Here is a 5,838-nt window from a genome sequence, read left to right as displayed (position 1 = left end):
TTAAATAATAGAAAATACGAATGGAAAATTGCAAATGGATAACAAATGGGAAATAGAAAATAAACACTGCAAAGAATTGGAAAAACACAATAGAAAAAACCCTCTGGAAAAAAATAGAAAAAAAAACACTGAAATAATGGAAAATAGCAAATGGATATGAAATGGGAAGTAGAAAATAAACACAGCAAAGAATCGGAAAAACACAATGGAAAAAATAGAAAAAAAAACGAAATGGATAAAACCCACTGGAAAAAAATGGAAAGAAACACTGAAATAATAGAAAATACGAATGGAAAATTGCAAATGGATAACAAATGGGAAATAGAAAATAAACACTGCAAAGAAGCGGAAAAACACAATGGAAAAAATAGAAAAAAAACGGAATCGAAAAAAACCACTGGAAAAAAATAGAAAAAACACTGAAATAATGGAAAATACGAATGGAAAATAGCAAATGGATAACAAATGGAAAATAGAAAATAAACACTGCTAATGATTGGAAAAGCACAATGGAAAAAATAGAAAAAAAACAGAATGGAAAAACCCAAAGTAAAAAAATAAAAAAAAACACTGAAATAATGAAAAATACGAATGGAAAAATGCGAATGAATAAAAAAATGGGAAATAGAAAATGAACACTGCAAAGAATCGGAAAAACACAATGGAAAAAACCCACTGGAAAAAAATAGAAAAAAACACTGAAATAATGGAAAATAGCAAATGGATAACAAATGGGAAATAAAAAATAAACACTGCAAAGAATCGGAAAAACACAATGGAAAAAATAGAAATAAAAACAGAATGGAAAAAACCCACTGGAAAAAAATGGAAAAAAATGCTGAAATAATGGAAAATAGCAAATAGATACGATATGGGAAATAGAAAATAAACACTGCAACGAATCGGAAAAACACAATTGAAAAAATAGGAACAAAAACAGAATGGAAAAAACCCACTGGAAAAAGTAGAAAAAAAAACACTGAAATAATGGAAAGTAGCAAATGGATACGAAATGGGAAATAGAAAATAAACACTGCAAAGAATCGGAAAAAAACAATGGAAAAAATTGAAAAAAAAACGGAATGGAAAAAATCCACTGGAAAAAAACGGAAAAAAACACTGAAATAATGGAAAATAGGAATGGAAAACAGCAAATGGCTGACAAATGGGAAATAGAAAATAAACACTGCAAAGAATCCGATATACACCAGGGAAAAAAAGAAACAAAACAGAATGGAAAAAACCCACTGGAAAAAAATGGAAAAAACACTGAAATAATGGAAAATACGAGTAGAAAATAGCAAAAGGATAACAAATGGGAAAGAAAAAATAAACACTGCTAAGAATCGGAAAAACACAATGGAAAAAACCCACTGGAAAAAAAGAAAATAAACACTGCAAAGAATCGGAAAAACACAATGGAATAAATAGAAAAAAAACGGAATGGATAAAACGCACTGGAAAAAAATAGAAAAAAACACTGAAATAATGGAAATAGCAAATGGATACGAAATGGGAAATAGAAAATAGAAAAAAAACGGAATGGATAAAACCCACTGGAAAAAATGCAAAAAAACACTGAAATAATAGAAAATACGAATGGAAAATTGCAAATGGATAACAAATGGGAAATAGAAAATAAACACTGCTGAGGATTGGAAAAACTAGAAAAAAACAGAATAGAAAAACCCTAAACAAAAAAAATAGAAAAAAAACACTGAAATAATGGAAAATACGAATGGAAAAAAGCAAATGAATAAAAAAATGGGAAATAGAAAATAAACACTGCAAAGAATCGGAAAAACACAATGGAAAAAGCCCACTGGAAAAAATAGAAAAAAACAAACACTGAAATAATGGAAAATAGGAATGGAAAACAGCAAATAGATAACAAATATGAAATAGAAAATAAACACTGCAAAGAATTGAAAAAACACAATGGAAAAAACAGAGAAAAAAAACAGAACGGAAAAAACCCACTGGAAAAAAATAGAAAAAAAACACTGAAATAATGGAAAATAGCAAATGGATACGAAATGTGAAATAGAAATTAAACACTGCAAAGAATTGGAAAAACACAATGGAAAAAATAGGAAAAAAAAAACAGAACGTAAAAAACTCACTGGAAAAAAAATAGAAAAAGAAACACTGAAATAATGGAAAATAGCAAATGGATATGAAATGGGAAATAGAAAATGAACACTGCAAAGAATTTGAAAAACACAATGGAAAAAATAGAAACAAAACACAATGTAAAAAACCCACAGGAAAAAAGCGGAAAAAAACATTTAAATAATAGAAAATACGAATGGAAAATTGCAAATGGATAACAAATGGGAAATAGAAAATAAACACTGCAAAGAATTGGAAAAACACAATAGAAAAAACCCTCTGGAAAAAAATAGAAAAAAAAACACTGAAATAATGGAAAATAGCAAATGGATATGAAATGGGAAGTAGAAAATAAACACAGCAAAGAATCGGAAAAACACAATGGAAAAAATAGAAAAAAAAACGAAATGGATAAAACCCACTGGAAAAAAATGGAAAGAAACACTGAAATAATAGAAAATACGAATGGAAAATTGCAAATGGATAACAAATGGGAAATAGAAAATAAACACTGCAAAGAATCGGAAAAACACAATGGAAAAAATAGAAAAAAAACGGAATCGAAAAAAACCACTAGAAAAAAATAGAAAAAACACTGAAATAATGGAAAATACGAATGGAAAATAGCAAATGAATAACAAATGGAAAATAGAAAATAAACACTGCTAAGGATTGGAAAAGCACAATGGAAAAAATAGAAAAAAAACAGAATGGAAAAACCCAAAGTAAAAAAATAAAAAAAAACACTGAAATAATGAAAAATACGAATGGAAAAATGCAAATGAATAAAAAAATGGGAAATAGAAAATGAACACTGCAAAGAATCGGAAAAACACAATGGAAAAAACCCACTGGAAAAAAATAGAAAAAAACACTGAAATAATGGAAAATAGCAAATGGATAACAAATGGGAAATAAAAAATAAACACTGCAAAGAATCGGAAAAACACAATGGAAAAAATAGAAATAAAAACAGAATGGAAAAAACCCACTGGAAAAAAATGGAAAAAAACACTGAAATAATGGAAAATAGGAATGGAAAACAGCAAATGGCTGACAAATGGGAAATAGAAAATAAACACTGCAAAGAATCCGATATACACCAGGGAAAAAAAGAAACAAAACAGAATGGAAAAAACCCACTGGAAAAAAATGGAAAAAACACTGAAATAATAGAAAATACGAGTAGAAAATAGCAAAAGGATAACAAATGGGAAAGAAAAAATAAACACTGCTAAGAATCGGAAAAACACAATGGAAAAAACCCACTGGAAAAAAAGAAAATAAACACTGCAAAGAATCGGAAAAACACAATGGAATAAATAGAAAAAAAACGGAATGGATAAAACGCACTGGAAAAAAATAGAAAAAAACACTGGAATAATGGAAATAGCAAATGGATACGAAATGGGAAATAGAAAATAGAAAAAAAACGGAATGGATAAAACCCACTGGAAAAAATGCAAAAAAAACACTGAAATAATAGAAAATACGAATGGAAAATTGCAAATGGATAACAAATGGGAAATAGAAAATAAACACTGCTGAGGATTGGAAAAACTAGAAAAAAACAGAATAGAAAAACCCTAAACAAAAAAAATAGAAAAAAAACACTGAAATAATGGAAAATACGAATGGAAAAAAGCAAATGAATAACAAATATGAAATAGAAAATAAACACTGCAAAGAATTGAAAAAACACAATGGAAAAAACAGAGAAAAAAAACAGAACGGAAAAAACCCACTGGAAAAAAATAGAAAAAAAACACTGAAATAATGGAAAATAGCAAATGGATACGAAATGTGAAGTAGAAAATAAACACTGTAAAGAATTGGAAAAACACAATGGAAAAAATAGGAAAAAAAAAAAACGTAAAAAACTCACTGGAAAAAAATAGAAAAAGAAACACTGAAATAATGGAAAATAGCAAATGGATATGAAATGGGAAATAGAAAATGAACACTGCAAAGAATTTGAAAAACACAATGGAAAAAATAGAAACAAAACACAATGTAAAAAACCCACAGGAAAAAAACGGAAAAAAACACTGAAATAATAGAAAATACGAATGGAAAATTGCAAATGGATAACAAATGGGAAATAGAAAATAAACACTGCAAAGAATTGGAAAAACACAATGCAAAAAATAGAAAAAAAACAGAATGCAAAAAGCCCACAGGAAAAAAATGGAAAAAACACTGAAATAACGAAAAATACGAATGGAAAATTGCAAATGGATAACAATTGGGAAATAGAAAATAAACACTGCAAAAAATCGGAAAAACACAATAAAAAAAACCCTCTGGAAAAAAATAGAAAAAAAAACACTGAAATAATGGAAAATAGCAAATGGATACGAAATGGGAAGTAGAAAATAAACACAGCAAAGAATCGGAAAAACACAATGGAAAAAATAGAAAAAAAAACGAAATGGATAAAACCCACTGGAAAAAAATGGAAAGAAACACTGAAATAATAGAAAATACGAATGGAAAATTGCAAATGGATAACAAATGGGAAATAGAAAATAAACACTGCAAAGAATCGAAAAAACACAATGGAAAAAATAGAAAAAAAACGGAATCGAAAAAAACCACTGGAAAAAACTGAAAAAAACACTGATATAATAGAAAATACGAATAGAAAATTGCAAATGGATAACAAATGGGAAATAGAAAATAAACACTGCAAAGAATTGGAAAAACACAATGGAAAAAATAGAAAAAAAAACAGAATGGAAAAAACCCACAGGAAAAAAAAATGGGAAAAAACACTGAAATAATGAAAAATACGAATGGAAAATAGCAAATGGATAACAATTGGGAAATAGAAAATAAACACTGCTAAGGATTGGAAAAGCACAATGGAAAAAATAGAAAAAAAACAGAATGGAAAAACCCAAAGTAAAAAAATAAAAAAAAACACTGAAATAATGAAAAATTCGAATGGAAAAATGCAAATGAATAAAAAAATGGGAAATAGAAAATAAACACTGCAAAGAATCGGAAAAACACAATTGAAAAAATAGGAAAAAAAACAATGGAAAAAACCCACTGGAAAAAAGTAGAAAAAAAAACACTGAAATAATGGAAAGTAGCAAATGGATACGAAATGGGAAATAGAAAATAAACACTGCAAAGAATCGGAAAAAACAATGGAAAAAATTGAAAAAAAAAACGGAATGGAAAAAATCCACTGGAAAAAAATGGAAAAAAACACTGAAATAATGGAAAATGGGAATGGAAAACAGCAAATGGCTGACAAATGGGAAATAGAAAATAAACACTGCTAAGAATCGGAAAAACACAATGGAAAAAACCCACTGGAAAAAAAGAAAATAAACACTGCAAAGAATCGGAAAAACACAATGGAATAAATAGAAAAAAAACGGAATGGATAAAACCCACTGGAAAAAAATAGAAAAAAACACTGAAATAATGGAAAATACGAGTGGAAAATAGCAAAAGGATAACAAATGGGAAAGAAAAAATAAACACTGCTAAGAATCGGAAAAACACAATGGAAAAAACCCACTGGAAAAAAAGAAAATAAACACTGCAAAGAATCGGAAAAACACAATGGAATAAATAGAAAAAAAACGGAATGGATAAAACCCACTGGAAAAAAATAGAAAAAAACACTGAAATAATGGAAAATAGCAAATGGATACGAAATGGGAAATAGAAAATAGAAAAAAAACGGAATGGATAAAACCCACTGGAAAA

This window comes from Parasteatoda tepidariorum, chromosome 9 (genome assembly GCF_982258835.1).
Source record: "Parasteatoda tepidariorum strain Cologne lab strain chromosome 9, Ptep-v5.0, whole genome shotgun sequence".
NCBI classification, from domain to species: domain Eukaryota; kingdom Metazoa; phylum Arthropoda; class Arachnida; order Araneae; family Theridiidae; genus Parasteatoda; species Parasteatoda tepidariorum.
This window is presented reverse-complemented; position numbering follows the sequence as displayed.